The sequence below is a fragment of the Mixophyes fleayi genome, chromosome 3 (assembly GCF_038048845.1).
Source record: "Mixophyes fleayi isolate aMixFle1 chromosome 3, aMixFle1.hap1, whole genome shotgun sequence".
NCBI classification, from domain to species: Eukaryota; Metazoa; Chordata; class Amphibia; order Anura; family Limnodynastidae; genus Mixophyes; species Mixophyes fleayi.
Genome location: NC_134404.1, coordinates 284,507,328 through 284,524,326, shown reverse-complemented (window position 1 = coordinate 284,524,326; position 16,999 = coordinate 284,507,328). Strand labels below are relative to the sequence as shown.

Here is a 16,999-nt window from a genome sequence, read left to right as displayed (position 1 = left end):
CTGAGATGCACCTGCAATTCTTTCTTCAGAGCTGGGTGCTCACTCTCAGGTGAACCAGGACTGCTGGCACTGCACCCAGACAAGAAGTGGACTCTTGGTCATGCTCTGGTTTCTCTTCAGAACGCACAAATCTTTCGCCTTTTACTAAAGATTTCCGTGGAGAGGAGCAAAACTGAGTTTTAACTCAATTTTTGCATGCCCCATCTGACTGGGGTTTCATTTTGATGTATAAAGATAAAGTAAACTTGCTCACCATTTCTAAGCATGGATGAGGGCTCATTTGCATACTAAGTGACTGCCTCCTTTTGATCAGAAATGCTTTTTTTTGACAGTGTTCATTCCTTGAAAGAGCCATAAGCACATGGAAAAGAGGGTGAAAGCTGCATATGGAGCAAGGCAAGGTGGAGCCTGAGATGCACCTGCAATTCTTTCTTCAGAGCTGGGTGCTCACTCTCAGGTGAACCAGGACTGCTGGCACTGCACCCAGACAAGAAGTGGACTCTTGGTCATGCTCTGGTTTCTCTTCAGAACGCACAAATCTTTTGCCTTTTACTAAAGATTTCCGTGGAGAGGAGCAAAACTGAGTTTTAACTCAATTTTTGCATGCCCCATCTGACTGGGGTTTCATTTTGATGTATAAAGATAAAGTAAACTTGCTCACCATTTCTAAGCCTGGATGAGGGCTCATTTGCATACTAAGTGACTGCCTCCTTTTGATCAGAAATGCTTTTTTTTGACAGTGTTCATTCCTTGAAAGAGCCATAAGCACATGGAAAAGAGGGTGAAAGCTGCATATGGAGCAAGGCAAGGTGGAGCCTGAGATGCACCTGCAATTCTTTCTTCAGAGCTGGGTGCTCACTCTCAGGTGAACCAGGACTGCTGGCACTGCACCCAGACAAGAAGTGGACTCTTGGTTATGCTCTGGTTTCTCTTCAGAACGCACAAATCTTTCGCCTTTTACTAAAGATTTCCGTGGAGAGGAGCAAAACTGAGTTTTAACTCAATTTTTGCATGCCCCATCTGACTGGGGTTTCATTTTGATGTATAAAGATAAAGTAAACTTGCTCCCTATTTCTAAGCCTGGATGAGGGCTCATTTGCATACTAAGTGACTGCCTCTTTTTGATCAGAATTGCTTTTTTTGACAGTGTTCATTCCTTGAAAGAGCCATAAACACATGGAAAAGAGGGTGAAAGCTGCATATGGAGCAAGGCAAGGTGGAGCCTGAGATGCACCTGCAATTCTTTCTTCAGAGCTGGGTGCTCACACTCAGGTGAACCAGGACTGCTGGCACTGCACCCAGACAAGAAGTGGACTCTTGGTCATGCTCTGGTTTTTCTTCAGAACGCACAAATCTTTCGCCTTTTACTAAAGATTTCCGTGGAGAGGAGCAAAACTGAGTTTTAACTCAATTTTTGCATGCCCCATCTGACTGGGGTTTCATTTTCATGTATAAAGATAAAGTAAACTTGCTCACCATTTCTAAGCCTGGATGAGGGCTCATTTGCATACTAAGTGACTGCCTCCTTTTGATCAGAAATGCTTTTTTTGACAGTGTTCATTCCTTGAAAGAGCCATAAGCACATGGAAAAGAGGGTGAAAGCTGCATATGGAGCAGGGCAAGGTGGAGCCTGAGATGCACCTGCAATTCTTTCTTCAGAGCTGGGTGCTCACTCTCAGGTGAACCAGGACTGCTGGCACTGCACCCAGACAAGAAGTGGACTCTTGGTCATGCTCTGGTTTCTCTTCAGAATGCACAAATCTTTCGCCTTTTACTGAAGATTTCCGTGGAGAGGAGCAAAACTGAGTTTTAACTCAATTTTTGCATGCCCCATCTGACTGGGGTTTCATTTTGATGTATAAAGATAAAGTAAACTTGCTCCCTATTTCTAAGCCTGGATGAGGGCTCATTTGCATACTAAGTGACTGCCTCTTTTTGATCAGAATTGCTTTTTTTGACAGTGTTCATTCCTTGAAAGAGCCATAAACACATGGAAAAGAGGGTGAAAGCTGCATATGGAGCAAGGCAAGGTGGAGCCTGAGATGCACCTGCAATTCTTTCTTCAGAGCTGGGTGCTCACACTCAGGTGAACCAGGACTGCTGGCACTGCACCCAGACAAGAAGTGGACTCTTGGTCATGCTCTGGTTTCTCTTCAGAACGCACAAATCTTTCGCCTTTTACTAAAGATTTCCGTGGAGAGGAGCAAAACTGAGTTTTAACTCAATTTTTGCATGCCCCATCTGACTGGGGTTTCATTTTGATGTATAAAGATAAAGTAAACTTGCTCACCATTTCTAAGCCTGGATGAGGGCTCATTTGCATACTAAGTGACTGCCTCCTTTTGATCAGAAATGCTTTTTTTGACAGTGTTCATTCCTTGAAAGAGCCATAAGCACATGGAGAAAAAGAGGGTGAAAGCTGCATATGGAGCAAGGCAAGGTGGAGCCTGAGATGCACCTGCAATTCTTTCTTCAGAGCTGGGTGCTCACTCTCAGGTGAACCAGGACTGCTGGCACTGCACCCAGACAAGAAGTGGACTCTTGGTCATGCTCTGGTTTCTCTTCAGAACGCACAAATCTTTTGCCTTTTACTAAAGATTTCCGTGGAGAGGAGCAAAACTGAGTTTTAACTCAATTTTTGCATGCCCCATCTGACTGGGGTTTCATTTTGATGTATAAAGATAAAGTAAACTTGCTCACCATTTCTAAGCCTGGATGAGGGCTCATTTGCATACTAAGTGACTGCCTCCTTTTGATCAGAAATGCTTTTTTTTGACAGTGTTCATTCCTTGAAAGAGCCATAAGCACATGGAAAAGAGGGTGAAAGCTGCATATGGAGCAAGGCAAGGTGGAGCCTGAGATGCACCTGCAATTCTTTCTTCAGAGCTGGGTGCTCACACTCAGGTGAACCAGGACTGCTGGCACTGCACCCAGACAAGAAGTGGACTCTTGGTCATGCTCTGGTTTCTCTTCAGAACGCACAAATCTTTCGCCTTTTACTAAAGATTTCTGTGGAGAGGAGCAAAACTGAGTTTTAACTCAATTTTTGCATGTATAAAGATAAAGTAAACTTGCTCACCATTTCTAAGCCTGGTTGAGACCTCATTTGCATTCTAAGTGACTGCCTCCTTTTGATCAGAAATGCTTTTGTTTGACAGTGTTCATTCCTTGAATGAGCCATAAGCGCATGGAGAAAAAGAGGGTGAAAGCTGCATATGGAGCATGGCAAGGGGGAGCCTGAGATGCATCTGCAATTCTTTCTTCAGAGCTGGGTGCTCACTCTCAAGTGAACCAGGACTGCTGGCACTTAACCCAGACAAGAAGTGGGCTCTTGGTCATGCTCTGGTTTCTCTTCAGAACGCACAAATCTTTCGCCTTTTACTAAAGATTTCCGTGGAGAGGAGCAAAACTGAGTTTTAACTCAATTTTTGCATGCCCCATCTGACTGGGGTTTCATTTTCATGTATAAAGATAAAGTAAACTTGCTCACCATTTCTAAGCCTGGATGAGGGCTCATTTGCATACTAAGTGACTGCCTCCTTTTGATCAGAAATGCTTTTTTTGACAGTGTTCATTCCTTGAAAGAGCCATAAGCACATGGAAAAGAGGGTGAAAGCTGCATATGGAGCAAGGCAAGGTGGAGCCTGAGATGCACCTGCAATTCTTTCTTCAGAGCTGGGTGCTCACTCTCAGGTGAACCAGGACTGCTGGCACTGCACCCAGACAAGAAGTGGACTCTTGGTCATGCTCTGGTTTCTCTTCAGAACGCACAAATCTTTCGCCTTTTACTAAAGATTTCCGTGGAGAGGAGCAAAACTGAGTTTTAACTCAATTTTTGCATGCCCCATCTGACTGGGGTTTCATTTTGATGTATAAAGATAAAGTAAACTTGCTCACCATTTCTAAGCCTGGATGAGGGCTCATTTGCATACTAAGTGACTGCCTCCTTTTGATCAGAAATGCTTTTTTTGACAGTGTTCATTCCTTGAAAGAGCCATAAGCACATGGAGAAAAAGAGGGTGAAAGCTGCATATGGAGCAAGGCAAGGTGGAGCCTGAGATGCACCTGCAATTCTTTCTTCAGAGCTGGGTGCTCACTCTCAGGTGAACCAGGACTGCTGGCACTGCACCCAGACAAGAAGTGGACTCTTGGTCATGCTCTGGTTTCTCTTCAGAACGCACAAATCTTTCGCCTTTTACTAAAGATTTCCGTGGAGAGGAGCAAAACTGAGTTTTAACTCAATTTTTGCATGCCCCATCTGACTGGGGTTTCATTTTGATGTATAAAGATAAAGTAAACTTGCTCACCATTTCTAAGCCTGGATGAGGGCTCATTTGCATACTAAGTGACTGCCTCCTTTTGATCAGAAATGCTTTTTTTTGACAGTGTTCATTCCTTGAAAGAGCCATAAGCACATGGAAAAGAGGGTGAAAGCTGCATATGGAGCAAGGCAAGGTGGAGCCTGAGATGCACCTGCAATTCTTTCTTCAGAGCTGGGTGCTCACTCTCAGGTGAACCAGGACTGCTGGCACTGCACCCAGACAAGAAGTGGACTCTTGGTCATGCTCTGGTTTCTCTTCAGAACGCACAAATCTTTTGCCTTTTACTAAAGATTTCCGTGGAGAGGAGCAAAACTGAGTTTTAACTCAATTTTTGCATGCCCCATCTGACTGGGGTTTCATTTTCATGTATAAAGTTAAAGTAAACTTGCTCACCATTTCTAAGCCTGGATGAGGGCTCATTTGCATACTAAGTGACTGCCTCCTTTTGATCAGAAATGCTTTTTTTGACAGTGTTCATTCCTTGAAAGAGCCATAAGCACATGGAAAAGAGGGTGAAAGCTGCATATGGAGCAAGGCAAGGTGGAGCCTGAGATGCACCTGCAATTCTTTCTTCAGAGCTGGGTGCTCACACTCAGGTGAACCAGGACTGCTGGCATTGCACCCAGACAAGAAGTGGACTCTTGGTCATGCTCTGGTTTCTCTTCAGAACGCACAAATCTTTCGCCTTTTACTAAAGATTTCCGTGGAGAGGAGCAAAACTGAGTTTTAACTCAATTTTTGTATGCCCCATCTGACTGGGGTTTCATTTTCATGTATAAAGATAAAGTAAACTTGCTCACCATTTCTGAGCCTGGATGAGGGCTCATTTGCATACTAAGTGACTGCCTCCTTTTGATCAGAAATGCTTTTTTTGACAGTGTTCATTCCTTGAAAGAGCCATAAGCACATGGAAAAGAGGGTGAAAGCTGCATATGGAGCAAGGCAAGGTGGAGCCTGAGATGCACCTGCAATTCTTTCTTCAGAGCTGGGTGCTCACTCTCAGGTGAACCAGGACTGCTGGCACTGCACCCAGACAAGAAGTGGACTCTTGGTCATGCTCTGGTTTCTCTTCAGAATGCACAAATCTTTCGCCTTTTACTAAAGATTTCCGTGGAGAGGAGCAAAACTGAGTTTTAACTCAATTTTTGCATGCCCCATCTGACTGGGGTTTCATTTTGATGTATAAAGATAAAGTAAACTTGCTCCCTATTTCTAAGCCTGGATGAGGGCTCATTTGCATACTAAGTGACTGCCTCTTTTTGATCAGAATTGCTTTTTTTGACAGTGTTCATTCCTTGAAAGAGCCATAAACACATGGAAAAGAGGGTGAAAGCTGCATATGGAGCAAGGCAAGGTGGAGCCTGAGATGCACCTGCAATTCTTTCTTCAGAGCTGGGTGCTCACACTCAGGTGAACCAGGACTGCTGGCACTGCACCCAGACAAGAAGTGGACTCTTGGTCATGCTCTGGTTTCTCTTCAGAACGCACAAATCTTTCGCCTTTTACTAAAGATTTCCGTGGAGAGGAGCAAAACTGAGTTTTAACTCAATTTTTGCATGCCCCATCTGACTGGGGTTTCATTTTGATGTATAAAGATAAAGTAAACTTGCTCACCATTTCTAAGCCTGGATGAGGGCTCATTTGCATACTAAGTGACTGCCTCCTTTTGATCAGAAATGCTTTTTTTGACAGTGTTCATTCCTTGAAAGAGCCATAAGCACATGGAAAAGAGGGTGAAAGCTGCATATGGAGCAGGGCAAGGTGGAGCCTGAGATGCACCTGCAATTCTTTCTTCAGAGCTGGGTGCTCACTCTCAGGTGAACCAGGACTGCTGGCACTGCACCCAGACAAGAAGTGGACTCTTGGTCATGCTCTGGTTTCTCTTCAGAACGCACAAATCTTTCGCCTTTTACTAAAGATTTCCGTGGAGAGGAGCAAAACTGAGTTTTAACTCAATTTTTGCATGCCCCATCTGACTGGGGTTTCATTTTGATGTATAAAGATAAAGTAAACTTGCTCCCTATTTCTAAGCCTGGATGAGGGCTCATTTGCATACTAAGTGACTGCCTCTTTTTGATCAGAATTGCTTTTTTTGACAGTGTTCATTCCTTGAAAGAGCCATAAACACATGGAAAAGAGGGTGAAAGCTGCATATGGAGCAAGGCAAGGTGGAGCCTGAGATGCACCTGCAATTCTTTCTTCAGAGCTGGGTGCTCACACTCAGGTGAACCAGGACTGCTGGCACTGCACCCAGACAAGAAGTGGACTCTTGGTCATGCTCTGGTTTCTCTTCAAAACGCACAAATCTTTCGCCTTTTACTAAAGATTTCCGTGGAGAGGAGCAAAACTGAGTTTTAACTCAATTTTTGCATGCCCCATCTGACTGGGGTTTCATTTTGATGTATAAAGATAAAGTAAACTTGCTCACCATTTCTAAGCCTGGATGAGGGCTCATTTGCATACTAAGTGACTGCCTCCTTTTGATCAGAAATGCTTTTTTTGACAGTGTTCATTCCTTGAAAGAGCCATAAGCACATGGAGAAAAAGAGGGTGAAAGCTGCATATGGAGCAAGGCAAGGTGGAGCCTGAGATGCACCTGCAATTCTTTCTTCAGAGCTGGGTGCTCACTCTCAGGTGAACCAGGACTGCTGGCACTGCACCCAGACAAGAAGTGGACTCTTGGTCATGCTCTGGTTTCTCTTCAGAACGCACAAATCTTTTGCCTTTTACTAAAGATTTCCGTGGAGAGGAGCAAAACTGAGTTTTAACTCAATTTTTGCATGCCCCATCTGACTGGGGTTTCATTTTGATGTATAAAGATAAAGTAAACTTGCTCACCATTTCTAAGCCTGGATGAGGGCTCATTTGCATACTAAGTGACTGCCTCCTTTTGATCAGAAATGCTTTTTTTTGACAGTGTTCATTCCTTGAAAGAGCCATAAGCACATGGAAAAGAGGGTGAAAGCTGCATATGGAGCAAGGCAAGGTGGAGCCTGAGATGCACCTGCAATTCTTTCTTCAGAGCTGGGTGCTCACTCTCAGGTGAACCAGGACTGCTGGCACTGCACCCAGACAAGAAGTGGACTCTTGGTCATGCTCTGGTTTCTCTTCAGAACGCACAAATCTTTCGCCTTTTACTAAAGATTTCCGTGGAGAGGAGCAAAACTGAGTTTTAACTCAATTTTTGCATGTATAAAGATAAAGTAAACTTGCTCACCATTTCTAAGCCTGGTTGAGACCTCATTTGCATTCTAAGTGACTGCCTCCTTTTGATCAGAAATGCTTTTGTTTGACAGTGTTCATTCCTTGAATGAGCCATAAGCGCATGGAGAAAAAGAGGGTGAAAGCTGCATATGGAGCATGGCAAGGGGGAGCCTGAGATGCATCTGCAATTCTTTCTTCAGAGCTGGGTGCTCACTCTCAAGTGAACCAGGACTGCTGGCACTTAACCCAGACAAGAAGTGGACTCTTGGTCATGCTCTGGTTTCTCTTCAGAACGCACAAATCTTTCGCCTTTTACTAAAGATTTCCGTGGAGAGGAGCAAAACTGAGTTTTAACTCAATTTTTGCATGCCCCATCTGACTGGGGTTTCATTTTGATGTATAAAGATAAAGTAAACTTGCTCACCATTTCTAAGCCTGGATGAGGGCTCATTTGCATACTAAGTGACTGCCTCCTTTTGATCAGAAATGCTTTTTTTGACAGTGTTCATTCCTTGAAAGAGCCATAAGCACATGGAAAAGAGGGTGAAAGCTGCATATGGAGCAAGGCAAGGTGGAGCCTGAGATGCACCTGCAATTCTTTCTTCAGAGCTGGGTGCTCACTCTCAGGTGAACCAGGACTGCTGGCACTGCACCCAGACAAGAAGTGGACTCTTGGTCATGCTCTGGTTTCTCTTCAGAACGCACAAATCTTTTGCCTTTTACTAAAGATTTCCGTGGAGAGGAGCAAATCTGAGTTTTAACTAAATTTTTGCATGCCCCATCTGACTGGGGTTTCATTTTCATGTATAAAGATAAAGTAAACTTGCTCACCATTTCTAAGCCTGGATGAGGGCTCATTTGCATACTAAGTGACTGCCTCCTTTTGATCAGAAATGCTTTTTTTGACAGTGTTCATTCCTTGAAAGAGCCATAAGCACATGGAAAAGAGGGTGAAAGCTGCATATGGAGCAAGGCAAGGTGGAGCCTGAGATGCACCTGCAATTCTTTCTTCAGAGCTGGGTGCTCACTCTCAGGTGAACCAGGACTGCTGGCACTGCACCCAGACAAGAAGTGGACTCTTGGTCATGCTCTGGTTTCTCTTCAGAACGCACAAATCTTTCGCCTTTTACTAAAGATTTCCGTGGAGAGGAGCAAAACTGAGTTTTAACTCAATTTTTGCATGTATAAAGATAAAATAAACTTGCTCACCATTTCTAAGCCTGGTTGAGACCTCATTTGCATTCTAAGTGACTGCCTCCTTTTGATCAGAAATGCTTTTGTTTAACAGTGTTCATTCCTTGAATGAGCCATAAGCGCATGGAGAAAAAGAGGGTGAAAGCTGCATATGGAGCATGGCAAGGGGGAGCCTGAGATGCATCTGCAATTCTTTCTTCAGAGCTGGGTGCTCACTCTCAAGTGAACCAGGACTGCTGGCACTTAACCCAGACAAGAAGTGGGCTCTTGGTCATGCTCTGGTTTCTCTTCAGAACGCACAAATCTTTCGCCTTTTACTAAAGATTTCCGTGGAGAGGAGCAAAACTGAGTTTTAACTCAATTTTTGCATGCCCCATCTGACTGGGGTTTCATTTTCATGTATAAAGATAAAGTAAACTTGCTCACCATTTCTAAGCCTGGATGAGGGCTCATTTGCATACTAAGTGACTGCCTCCTTTTGATCAGAAATGCTTTTTTTGACAGTGTTCATTCCTTGAAAGAGCCATAAGCACATGGAAAAGAGGGTGAAAGCTGCATATGGAGCAAGGCAAGGTGGAGCCTGAGATGCACCTGCAATTCTTTCTTCAGAGCTGGGTGCTCACTCTCAGGTGAACCAGGACTGCTGGCACTGCACCCAGACAAGAAGTGGACTCTTGGTCATGCTCTGGTTTCGCTTCAGAACGCACAAATCTTTCGCCTTTTACTAAAGATTTCCGTGGAGAGGAGCAAAACTGAGTTTTAACTCAATTTTTGCATGCCCCATCTGACTGGGGTTTCATTTTGATGTATAAAGATAAAGTAAACTTGCTCACCATTTCTAAGCCTGGATGAGGGCTCATTTGCATACTAAGTGACTGCCTCCTTTTGATCAGAAATGCTTTTTTTGACAGTGTTCATTCCTTGAAAGAGCCATAAGCACATGGAGAAAAAGAGGGTGAAAGCTGCATATGGAGCAAGGCAAGGTGGAGCCTGAGATGCACCTGCAATTCTTTCTTCAGAGCTGGGTGCTCACTCTCAGGTGAACCAGGACTGCTGGCACTGCACCCAGACAAGAAGTGGACTCTTGGTCATGCTCTGGTTTCTCTTCAGAACGCACAAATCTTTCGCCTTTTACTAAAGATTTCCGTGGAGAGGAGCAAAACTGAGTTTTAACTCAATTTTTGTATGCCCCATCTGACTGGGGTTTCATTTTGATGTATAAAGATAAAGTAAACTTGCTCACCATTTCTAAGCCTGGATGAGGGCTCATTTGCATACTAAGTGACTGCCTCCTTTTGATCAGAAATGCTTTTTTTTGACAGTGTTCATTCCTTGAAAGAGCCATAAGCACATGGAAAAGAGGGTGAAAGCTGCATATGGAGCAAGGCAAGGTGAAGCCTGAGATGCACCTGCAATTCTTTCTTCAGAGCTGGGTGCTCACTCTCAGGTGAACCAGGACTGCTGGCACTGCACCCAGACAAGAAGTGGACTCTTGGTCATGCTCTGGTTTCTCTTCAGAACGCACAAATCTTTTGCCTTTTACTAAAGATTTCCGTGGAGAGGAGCAAAACTGAGTTTTAACTCAATTTTTGCATGCCCCATCTGACTGGGGTTTTATTTTCATGTATAAAGTTAAAGTAAACTTGCTCACCATTTCTAAGCCTGGATGAGGGCTCATTTGCATACTAAGTGACTGCCTCCTTTTGATCAGAAATGCTTTTTTTGACAGTGTTCATTCCTTGAAAGAGCCATAAGCACATGGAAAAGAGGGTGAAAGCTGCATATGGAGCAAGGCAAGGTGGAGCCTGAGATGCACCTGCAATTCTTTCTTCAGAGCTGGGTGCTCACACTCAGGTGAACCAGGACTGCTGGCATTGCACCCAGACAAGAAGTGGACTCTTGGTCATGCTCTGGTTTCTCTTCAGAACGCACAAATCTTTCGCCTTTTACTAAAGATTTCCGTGGAGAGGAGCAAAACTGAGTTTTAACTCAATTTTTGCATGCCCCATCTGATTGGGGTTTCATTTTGATGTGTAAAGTTAAAGTAAACTTGCTCACCATTTCTAAGCCTGGATGAGGGCTCATTTGCATACTAAGTGAGTGCCTCCTTTTCATCAGAAATGCTTTTTTTGACAGTGTTCGTTCCTTGAAAGAGCCATAAGCACATGGAGAAAAAGAGGGTGAAAGCTGCATATGGAGCAAGGCAAGGTGGAGCCTGAGATGCACCTGCAATTCTTTCTTCAGAGCTGGGTGCTCACACTCAGGTGAACCAGGACTGCTGGCACTGCACCCAGACAAGAAGTGGACTCTTGGTCATGCTCTGGTTTCTCTTCAGAACGCACAAATCTTTCGCCTTTTACTAAAGATTTCCGTGGAGAGGAGCAAAACTGAGTTTTAACTCAATTTTTGCATGCCCCATCTGACTGGGGTTTCATTTTTATGTATAAAGATAAAGTAAACTTGCTCACCATTTCTAAGCCTGGATGAGGGCTCATTTGCATACTAAGTGACTGCCTCCTTTTGATCAGAAATGCTTTTTTTGACAGTGTTCATTCCTTGAAAGAGCCATAAGCACATGGAGAAAAAGAGGGTGAAAGCTGCATATGGAGCAAGGCAAGGTGGAGCCTGAGATGCACCTGCAATTCTTTCTTCAGAGCTGGGTGCTCACTCTCAGGTGAACCAGGACTGCTGGCACTGCACCCAGACAAGAAGTGGACTCTTGGTTATGCTCTGGTTTCTCTTCAGAACGCACAAATCTTTCGCCTTTTACTAAAGATTTCCGTGGAGAGGAGCAAAACTGAGTTTTAACTCAATTTTTGCATGCCCCATCTGACTGGGGTTTCATTTTGATGTATAAAGATAAAGTAAACTTGCTCACCATTTCTAAGCCTGGATGAGGGCTCATTTGCATACTAAGTGACTGCCTCCTTTTGATCAGAAATGCTTTTTTTTGACAGTGTTCATTCCTTGAAAGAGCCATAAGCACATGGAAAAGAGGGTGAAAGCTGCATATGGAGCAAGGCAAGGTGGAGCCTGAGATGCACCTGCAATTCTTTCTTCAGAGCTGGGTGCTCACTCTCAGGTGAACCAGGACTGCTGGCACTGCACCCAGACAAGAAGTGGACTCTTGGTCATGCTCTGGTTTCTCTTCAGAACGCACAAATCTTTCGCCTTTTACTAAAGATTTCCGTGGAGAGGAGCAAAACTGAGTTTTAACTCAATTTTTGCATGTATAAAGATAAAGTAAACTTGCTCACCATTTCTAAGCCTGGTTGAGACCTCATTTGCATTCTAAGTGACTGCCTCCTTTTGATCAGAAATGCTTTTGTTTAACAGTGTTCATTCCTTGAATGAGCCATAAGCGCATGGAGAAAAAGAGGGTGAAAGCTGCATATGGAGCATGGCAAGGGGGAGCCTGAGATGCATCTGCAATTCTTTCTTCAGAGCTGGGTGCTCACTCTCAAGTGAACCAGGACTGCTGGCACTTAACCCAGACAAGAAGTGGGCTCTTGGTCATGCTCTGGTTTCTCTTCAGAACGCACAAATCTTTCACCTTTTACTAAAGATTTCCGTGGAGAGGAGCAAAACTGAGTTTTAACTCAATTTTTGCATGCCCCATCTGACTGGGGTTTCATTTTCATGTATAAAGATAAAGTAAACTTGCTCACCATTTCTAAGCCTGGATGAGGGCTCATTTGCATACTAAGTGACTGCCTCCTTTTGATCAGAAATGCTTTTTTTGACAGTGTTCATTCCTTGAAAGAGCCATAAGCACATGGAAAAGAGGGTGAAAGCTGCATATGGAGCAAGGCAAGGTGGAGCCTGAGATGCACCTGCAATTCTTTCTTCAGAGCTGGGTGCTCACTCTCAGGTGAACCAGGACTGCTGGCACTGCACCCAGACAAGAAGTGGACTCTTGGTCATGCTCTGGTTTCTCTTCAGAACGCACAAATCTTTCGCCTTTTACTAAAGATTTCCGTGGAGAGGAGCAAAACTGAGTTTTAACTCAATTTTTGCATGCCCCATCTGACTGGGGTTTCATTTTGATGTATAAAGATAAAGTAAACTTGCTCACCATTTCTAAGCCTGGATGAGGGCTCATTTGCATACTAAGTGACTGCCTCCTTTTGATCAGAAATGCTTTTTTTGACAGTGTTCATTCCTTGAAAGAGCCATAAGCACATGGAGAAAAAGAGGGTGAAAGCTGCATATGGAGCAAGGCAAGGTGGAGCCTGAGATGCACCTGCAATTCTTTCTTCAGAGCTGGGTGCTCACTCTCAGGTGAACCAGGACTGCTGGCACTGCACCCAGACAAGAAGTGGACTCTTGGTCATGCTCTGGTTTCTCTTCAGAACGCACAAATCTTTCGCCTTTTACTAAAGATTTCCGTGGAGAGGAGCAAAACTGAGTTTTAACTCAATTTTTGCATGCCCCATCTGACTGGGGTTTCATTTTGATGTATAAAGATAAAGTAAACTTGCTCACCATTTCTAAGCCTGGATGAGGGCTCATTTGCATACTAAGTGACTGCCTCCTTTTGATCAGAAATGCTTTTTTTTGACAGTGTTCATTCCTTGAAAGAGCCATAAGCACATGGAAAAGAGGGTGAAAGCTGCATATGGAGCAAGGCAAGGTGGAGCCTGAGATGCACCTGCAATTCTTTCTTCAGAGCTGGGTGCTCACACTCAGGTGAACCAGGACTGCTGGCACTGCACCCAGACAAGAAGTGGACTCTTGGTCATGCTCTGGTTTCTCTTCAGAACGCACAAATCTTTCGCCTTTTACTAAAGATTTCCGTGGAGAGGAGCAAAACTGAGTTTTAACTCAATTTTTGCATGCCCCATCTGACTGGGGTTTCATTTTCATGTATAAAGATAAAGTAAACTTGCTCACCATTTCTAAGCCTGGATGAGGGCTCATTTGCATACTAAGTGACTGCCGCTTTTTGATCAGAATTGCTTTTTTTGACAGTGTTCATTCCTTGAAAGAGCCATAAACACATGGAAAAGAGGGTGAAAGCTGCATATGGAGCAAGGCAAGGTGGAGCCTGAGATGCACCTGCAATTCTTTCTTCAGAGCTGGGTGCTCACACTCAGGTGAACCAGGACTGCTGGCACTGCACCCAGACAAGAAGTGGACTCTTGGTCATGCTCTGGTTTCTCTTCAGAACGCACAAATCTTTCGCCTTTTACTAAAGATTTCCGTGGAGAGGAGCAAAACTGAGTTTTAACTCAATTTTTGCATGCCCCATCTGATTGGGGTTTCATTTTGATGTGTAAAGTTAAAGTAAACTTGCTCACCATTTCTAAGCCTGGATGAGGGCTCATTTGCATACTAAGTGAGTGCCTCCTTTTGATCAGAAATGCTTTTTTTGACAGTGTTCGTTCCTTGAAAGAGCCATAAGCACATGGAGAAAAAGAGGGTGAAAGCTGCATATGGAGCAAGGCAAGGTGGAGCCTGAGATGCACCTGCAATTCTTTCTTCAGAGCTGGGTGCTCACACTCAGGTGAACCAGGACTGCTGGCACTGCACCCAGACAAGAAGTGGACTCTTGGTCATGCTCTGGTTTCTCTTCAGAACGCACAAATCTTTCGCCTTTTACTAAAGATTTCCGTGGAGAGGAGCAAAACTGAGTTTTAACTCAATTTTTGCATGCCCCATCTGACTGGGGTTTCATTTTCATGTATAAAGATAAAGTAAACTTGCTCACCATTTCTAAGCCTGGATGAGGGCTCATTTGCATACTAAGTGACTGCCTCCTTTTGATCAGAAATGCTTTTTTTGACAGTGTTCATTCCTTGAAAGAGCCATAAGCACATGGAGAAAAAGAGGGTGAAAGCTGCATATGGAGCAAGGCAAGGTGGAGCCTGAGATGCACCTGCAATTCTTTCTTCAGAGCTGGGTGCTCACTCTCAGGTGAACCAGGACTGCTGGCACTGCACCCAGACAAGAAGTGGACTCTTGGTCATGCTCTGGTTTCTCTTCAGTACGCACAAATCTTTCGCCTTTTACTAAAGATTTCCGTGGAGAGGAGCAAAACTGAGTTTTAACTCAATTTTTGCATGCCCCATCTGACTGGGGTTTCATTTTGATGTATAAAGATAAAGTAAACTTGCTCACCATTTCTAAGCCTGGATGAGGGCTCATTTGCATACTAAGTGACTGCCTCCTTTTGATCAGAAATGCTTTTTTTTGACAGTGTTCATTCCTTGAAAGAGCCATAAGCACATGGAAAAGAGGGTGAAAGCTGCATATGGAGCAAGGCAAGGTGGAGCCTGAGATGCACCTGCAATTCTTTCTTCAGAGCTGGGTGCTCACTCTCAGGTGAACCAGGACTGCTGGCACTGCACCCAGACAAGAAGTGGACTCTTGGTCATGCTCTGGTTTCTCTTCAGAACGCACAAATCTTTCGCCTTTTACTAAAGATTTCCGTGGAGAGGAGCAAAACTGAGTTTTAACTCAATTTTTGCATGCCCCATCTGACTGGGGTTTCATTTTGATGTATAAAGATAAAGTAAACTTGCTCACCATTTCTAAGCCTGGATGAGGGCTCATTTGCATACTAAGTGACTGCCTCTTTTTGATCAGAATTGCTTTTTTTGACAGTGTTCATTCCTTGAAAGAGCCATAAACACATGGAAAAGAGGGTGAAAGCTGCATATGGAGCAAGGCAAGGTGGAGCCTGAGATGCACCTGCAATTCTTTCTTCAGAGCTGGGTGCTCACACTCAGGTGAACCAGGACTGCTGGCATTGCACCCAGACAAGAAGTGGACTCTTGGTCATGCTCTGGTTTCTCTTCAGAACGCACAAATCTTTCGCCTTTTACTAAAGATTTCCGTGGAGAGGAGCAAAACTGAGTTTTAACTCAATTTTTGCATGCCCCATCTGACTGGTGTTTCATTTTGATGTATAAAGATAAAGTAAACTTGCTCACCATGTCTAAGCCTGGATGAGGGCTCATTTGCATACTAAGTGACTGCCTCTTTTTGATCAGAATTGCTTTTTTTGACAGTGTTCATTCCTTGAAAGAGCCATAAACACATGGAAAAGAGGGTGAAAGCTGCATATGGAGCAAGGCAAGGTGGAGCCTGAGATGCACCTGCAATTCTTTCTTCAGAGCTGGGTGCTCACTCTCAGGTGAACCAGGACTGCTGGCACTGCACCCAGACAAGAAGTGGACTCTTGGTCATGCTCTGGTTTCTCTTCAGAACGCACAAATCTTTCGCCTTTTACTAAAGATTTCCGTGGAGAGGAGCAAAACTGAGTTTTAACTCAATTTTTGCATGCCCCATCTGACTGGGGTTTCATTTTCATGTATAAAGATAAAGTAAACTTGCTCACCATTTCTAAGCCTGGATGAGGGCTCATTTGCATACTAAGTGACTGCCTCCTTTTGATCAGAAATGCTTTTTTTTGACAGTGTTCATTCCTTGAAAGAGCCATAAGCACATGGAAAAGAGGGTGAAAGCTGCATATGGAGCAAGGCAAGGTGGAGCCTGAGATGCACCTGCAATTCTTTCTTCAGAGCTGGGTGCTCACTCTCAGGTGAACCAGGACTGCTGGCACTGCACCCAGACAAGAAGTGGACTCTTGGTCATGCTCTGGTTTCTCTTCAGAACGCACAAATCTTTCGCCTTTTACTAAAGATTTCCGTGGAGGGGAGCAAAACTGAGTTTTAACTCAATTTTTGCATGCCCCATCTGACTGGGGTTTCATTTTGATGTATAAAGATAAAGTAAACTTGCTCACCATTTCTAAGCCTGGATGAGGGCTCATTTGCATACTAAGTGACTGCCTCTTTTTGATCAGAATTGCTTTTTTTGACAGTGTTCATTCCTTGAAAGAGCCATAAACACATGGAAAAGAGGGTGAAAGCTGCATATGGAGCAAGGCAAGGTGGAGCCTGAGATGCACCTGCAATTCTTTCTTCAGAGCTGGGTGCTCACACTCAGGTGAACCAGGACTGCTGGCATTGCACCCAGACAAGAAGTGGACTCTTGGTCATGCTCTGGTTTCTCTTCAGAACGCACAAATCTTTCGCCTTTTACTAAAGATTTCCGTGGAGAGGAGCAAAACTGAGTTTTAACTCAATTTTTGCATGCCCCATCTGACTGGGGTTTCATTTTGATGTATAAAGATAAAGTAAACTTGCTCACCATTTCTAAGCCTGGATGAGGGCTCATTTGCATACTAAGTGACTGCCTCTTTTTGATCAGAATTGCTTTTTTTGACAGTGTTCATTCCTTGAAAGAGCCATAAACACATGGAAAAGAGGGTG

General features: G+C 44.1%; 42 non-coding genes across 42 annotated transcripts; all 42 read left to right on the top strand.

Annotated features, from left to right (window-relative positions):
- Positions 1-100: 100 nt before the first annotated feature.
- Positions 101-216, top strand: LOC142146953 (U5 spliceosomal RNA). The gene has a single exon (XR_012690117.1). It is a non-coding gene; the product is annotated as a U5 spliceosomal RNA (small nuclear RNA).
- Positions 217-508: 292 nt separating this feature from the next.
- Positions 509-624, top strand: LOC142147274 (U5 spliceosomal RNA). Its single transcript, XR_012690428.1, has one exon. It is a non-coding gene; the product is annotated as a U5 spliceosomal RNA (small nuclear RNA).
- A 292-nt stretch (positions 625-916) lies between these two features.
- LOC142146952 (U5 spliceosomal RNA) lies at positions 917-1,032 on the top strand. Its single transcript, XR_012690116.1, has one exon. It is a non-coding gene; the product is annotated as a U5 spliceosomal RNA (small nuclear RNA).
- Positions 1,033-1,323: 291 nt separating this feature from the next.
- On the top strand, positions 1,324-1,439 carry LOC142147344 (U5 spliceosomal RNA). The gene has a single exon (XR_012690495.1). It is a non-coding gene; the product is annotated as a U5 spliceosomal RNA (small nuclear RNA).
- A 291-nt stretch (positions 1,440-1,730) lies between these two features.
- Positions 1,731-1,846, top strand: LOC142147542 (U5 spliceosomal RNA). Its single transcript, XR_012690685.1, has one exon. It is a non-coding gene; the product is annotated as a U5 spliceosomal RNA (small nuclear RNA).
- A 291-nt stretch (positions 1,847-2,137) lies between these two features.
- LOC142146950 (U5 spliceosomal RNA) lies at positions 2,138-2,253 on the top strand. Its single transcript, XR_012690115.1, has one exon. It is a non-coding gene; the product is annotated as a U5 spliceosomal RNA (small nuclear RNA).
- A 294-nt stretch (positions 2,254-2,547) lies between these two features.
- LOC142147273 (U5 spliceosomal RNA) lies at positions 2,548-2,663 on the top strand. The gene has a single exon (XR_012690427.1). It is a non-coding gene; the product is annotated as a U5 spliceosomal RNA (small nuclear RNA).
- Positions 2,664-2,955: 292 nt separating this feature from the next.
- Positions 2,956-3,072, top strand: LOC142147574 (U5 spliceosomal RNA). The gene has a single exon (XR_012690715.1). It is a non-coding gene; the product is annotated as a U5 spliceosomal RNA (small nuclear RNA).
- A 265-nt stretch (positions 3,073-3,337) lies between these two features.
- On the top strand, positions 3,338-3,453 carry LOC142146949 (U5 spliceosomal RNA). The gene has a single exon (XR_012690114.1). It is a non-coding gene; the product is annotated as a U5 spliceosomal RNA (small nuclear RNA).
- A 291-nt stretch (positions 3,454-3,744) lies between these two features.
- Positions 3,745-3,860, top strand: LOC142146947 (U5 spliceosomal RNA). Its single transcript, XR_012690112.1, has one exon. It is a non-coding gene; the product is annotated as a U5 spliceosomal RNA (small nuclear RNA).
- Positions 3,861-4,154: 294 nt separating this feature from the next.
- On the top strand, positions 4,155-4,270 carry LOC142146946 (U5 spliceosomal RNA). The gene has a single exon (XR_012690111.1). It is a non-coding gene; the product is annotated as a U5 spliceosomal RNA (small nuclear RNA).
- A 292-nt stretch (positions 4,271-4,562) lies between these two features.
- LOC142147272 (U5 spliceosomal RNA) lies at positions 4,563-4,678 on the top strand. Its single transcript, XR_012690426.1, has one exon. It is a non-coding gene; the product is annotated as a U5 spliceosomal RNA (small nuclear RNA).
- A 291-nt stretch (positions 4,679-4,969) lies between these two features.
- LOC142146892 (U5 spliceosomal RNA) lies at positions 4,970-5,085 on the top strand. Its single transcript, XR_012690060.1, has one exon. It is a non-coding gene; the product is annotated as a U5 spliceosomal RNA (small nuclear RNA).
- A 291-nt stretch (positions 5,086-5,376) lies between these two features.
- LOC142147321 (U5 spliceosomal RNA) lies at positions 5,377-5,492 on the top strand. Its single transcript, XR_012690473.1, has one exon. It is a non-coding gene; the product is annotated as a U5 spliceosomal RNA (small nuclear RNA).
- A 291-nt stretch (positions 5,493-5,783) lies between these two features.
- LOC142146945 (U5 spliceosomal RNA) lies at positions 5,784-5,899 on the top strand. Its single transcript, XR_012690110.1, has one exon. It is a non-coding gene; the product is annotated as a U5 spliceosomal RNA (small nuclear RNA).
- Positions 5,900-6,190: 291 nt separating this feature from the next.
- LOC142146944 (U5 spliceosomal RNA) lies at positions 6,191-6,306 on the top strand. Its single transcript, XR_012690109.1, has one exon. It is a non-coding gene; the product is annotated as a U5 spliceosomal RNA (small nuclear RNA).
- Positions 6,307-6,597: 291 nt separating this feature from the next.
- Positions 6,598-6,713, top strand: LOC142146890 (U5 spliceosomal RNA). Its single transcript, XR_012690058.1, has one exon. It is a non-coding gene; the product is annotated as a U5 spliceosomal RNA (small nuclear RNA).
- A 294-nt stretch (positions 6,714-7,007) lies between these two features.
- On the top strand, positions 7,008-7,123 carry LOC142147271 (U5 spliceosomal RNA). The gene has a single exon (XR_012690425.1). It is a non-coding gene; the product is annotated as a U5 spliceosomal RNA (small nuclear RNA).
- A 292-nt stretch (positions 7,124-7,415) lies between these two features.
- On the top strand, positions 7,416-7,532 carry LOC142147518 (U5 spliceosomal RNA). The gene has a single exon (XR_012690662.1). It is a non-coding gene; the product is annotated as a U5 spliceosomal RNA (small nuclear RNA).
- Positions 7,533-7,797: 265 nt separating this feature from the next.
- Positions 7,798-7,913, top strand: LOC142146943 (U5 spliceosomal RNA). Its single transcript, XR_012690108.1, has one exon. It is a non-coding gene; the product is annotated as a U5 spliceosomal RNA (small nuclear RNA).
- A 291-nt stretch (positions 7,914-8,204) lies between these two features.
- Positions 8,205-8,320, top strand: LOC142146898 (U5 spliceosomal RNA). The gene has a single exon (XR_012690066.1). It is a non-coding gene; the product is annotated as a U5 spliceosomal RNA (small nuclear RNA).
- Positions 8,321-8,611: 291 nt separating this feature from the next.
- On the top strand, positions 8,612-8,728 carry LOC142147514 (U5 spliceosomal RNA). The gene has a single exon (XR_012690658.1). It is a non-coding gene; the product is annotated as a U5 spliceosomal RNA (small nuclear RNA).
- Positions 8,729-8,993: 265 nt separating this feature from the next.
- Positions 8,994-9,109, top strand: LOC142146941 (U5 spliceosomal RNA). The gene has a single exon (XR_012690106.1). It is a non-coding gene; the product is annotated as a U5 spliceosomal RNA (small nuclear RNA).
- A 291-nt stretch (positions 9,110-9,400) lies between these two features.
- Positions 9,401-9,516, top strand: LOC142147398 (U5 spliceosomal RNA). The gene has a single exon (XR_012690547.1). It is a non-coding gene; the product is annotated as a U5 spliceosomal RNA (small nuclear RNA).
- A 294-nt stretch (positions 9,517-9,810) lies between these two features.
- LOC142146891 (U5 spliceosomal RNA) lies at positions 9,811-9,926 on the top strand. Its single transcript, XR_012690059.1, has one exon. It is a non-coding gene; the product is annotated as a U5 spliceosomal RNA (small nuclear RNA).
- Positions 9,927-10,218: 292 nt separating this feature from the next.
- Positions 10,219-10,334, top strand: LOC142147270 (U5 spliceosomal RNA). The gene has a single exon (XR_012690424.1). It is a non-coding gene; the product is annotated as a U5 spliceosomal RNA (small nuclear RNA).
- A 291-nt stretch (positions 10,335-10,625) lies between these two features.
- On the top strand, positions 10,626-10,741 carry LOC142146883 (U5 spliceosomal RNA). The gene has a single exon (XR_012690051.1). It is a non-coding gene; the product is annotated as a U5 spliceosomal RNA (small nuclear RNA).
- A 294-nt stretch (positions 10,742-11,035) lies between these two features.
- LOC142146940 (U5 spliceosomal RNA) lies at positions 11,036-11,151 on the top strand. The gene has a single exon (XR_012690105.1). It is a non-coding gene; the product is annotated as a U5 spliceosomal RNA (small nuclear RNA).
- Positions 11,152-11,445: 294 nt separating this feature from the next.
- LOC142146939 (U5 spliceosomal RNA) lies at positions 11,446-11,561 on the top strand. Its single transcript, XR_012690104.1, has one exon. It is a non-coding gene; the product is annotated as a U5 spliceosomal RNA (small nuclear RNA).
- A 292-nt stretch (positions 11,562-11,853) lies between these two features.
- On the top strand, positions 11,854-11,970 carry LOC142147517 (U5 spliceosomal RNA). Its single transcript, XR_012690661.1, has one exon. It is a non-coding gene; the product is annotated as a U5 spliceosomal RNA (small nuclear RNA).
- Positions 11,971-12,235: 265 nt separating this feature from the next.
- On the top strand, positions 12,236-12,351 carry LOC142147462 (U5 spliceosomal RNA). Its single transcript, XR_012690609.1, has one exon. It is a non-coding gene; the product is annotated as a U5 spliceosomal RNA (small nuclear RNA).
- Positions 12,352-12,642: 291 nt separating this feature from the next.
- On the top strand, positions 12,643-12,758 carry LOC142146938 (U5 spliceosomal RNA). The gene has a single exon (XR_012690103.1). It is a non-coding gene; the product is annotated as a U5 spliceosomal RNA (small nuclear RNA).
- Positions 12,759-13,052: 294 nt separating this feature from the next.
- Positions 13,053-13,168, top strand: LOC142146937 (U5 spliceosomal RNA). Its single transcript, XR_012690102.1, has one exon. It is a non-coding gene; the product is annotated as a U5 spliceosomal RNA (small nuclear RNA).
- Positions 13,169-13,460: 292 nt separating this feature from the next.
- On the top strand, positions 13,461-13,576 carry LOC142146936 (U5 spliceosomal RNA). Its single transcript, XR_012690101.1, has one exon. It is a non-coding gene; the product is annotated as a U5 spliceosomal RNA (small nuclear RNA).
- Positions 13,577-13,867: 291 nt separating this feature from the next.
- LOC142146882 (U5 spliceosomal RNA) lies at positions 13,868-13,983 on the top strand. The gene has a single exon (XR_012690050.1). It is a non-coding gene; the product is annotated as a U5 spliceosomal RNA (small nuclear RNA).
- Positions 13,984-14,277: 294 nt separating this feature from the next.
- LOC142146934 (U5 spliceosomal RNA) lies at positions 14,278-14,393 on the top strand. The gene has a single exon (XR_012690100.1). It is a non-coding gene; the product is annotated as a U5 spliceosomal RNA (small nuclear RNA).
- Positions 14,394-14,687: 294 nt separating this feature from the next.
- Positions 14,688-14,803, top strand: LOC142147295 (U5 spliceosomal RNA). Its single transcript, XR_012690448.1, has one exon. It is a non-coding gene; the product is annotated as a U5 spliceosomal RNA (small nuclear RNA).
- Positions 14,804-15,095: 292 nt separating this feature from the next.
- Positions 15,096-15,211, top strand: LOC142146933 (U5 spliceosomal RNA). Its single transcript, XR_012690099.1, has one exon. It is a non-coding gene; the product is annotated as a U5 spliceosomal RNA (small nuclear RNA).
- Positions 15,212-15,502: 291 nt separating this feature from the next.
- LOC142147433 (U5 spliceosomal RNA) lies at positions 15,503-15,618 on the top strand. The gene has a single exon (XR_012690581.1). It is a non-coding gene; the product is annotated as a U5 spliceosomal RNA (small nuclear RNA).
- Positions 15,619-15,909: 291 nt separating this feature from the next.
- Positions 15,910-16,025, top strand: LOC142146932 (U5 spliceosomal RNA). Its single transcript, XR_012690098.1, has one exon. It is a non-coding gene; the product is annotated as a U5 spliceosomal RNA (small nuclear RNA).
- A 292-nt stretch (positions 16,026-16,317) lies between these two features.
- LOC142147304 (U5 spliceosomal RNA) lies at positions 16,318-16,433 on the top strand. The gene has a single exon (XR_012690457.1). It is a non-coding gene; the product is annotated as a U5 spliceosomal RNA (small nuclear RNA).
- Positions 16,434-16,724: 291 nt separating this feature from the next.
- LOC142146931 (U5 spliceosomal RNA) lies at positions 16,725-16,840 on the top strand. Its single transcript, XR_012690097.1, has one exon. It is a non-coding gene; the product is annotated as a U5 spliceosomal RNA (small nuclear RNA).
- The last annotated feature ends 159 nt before the right edge of the window (positions 16,841-16,999 follow it).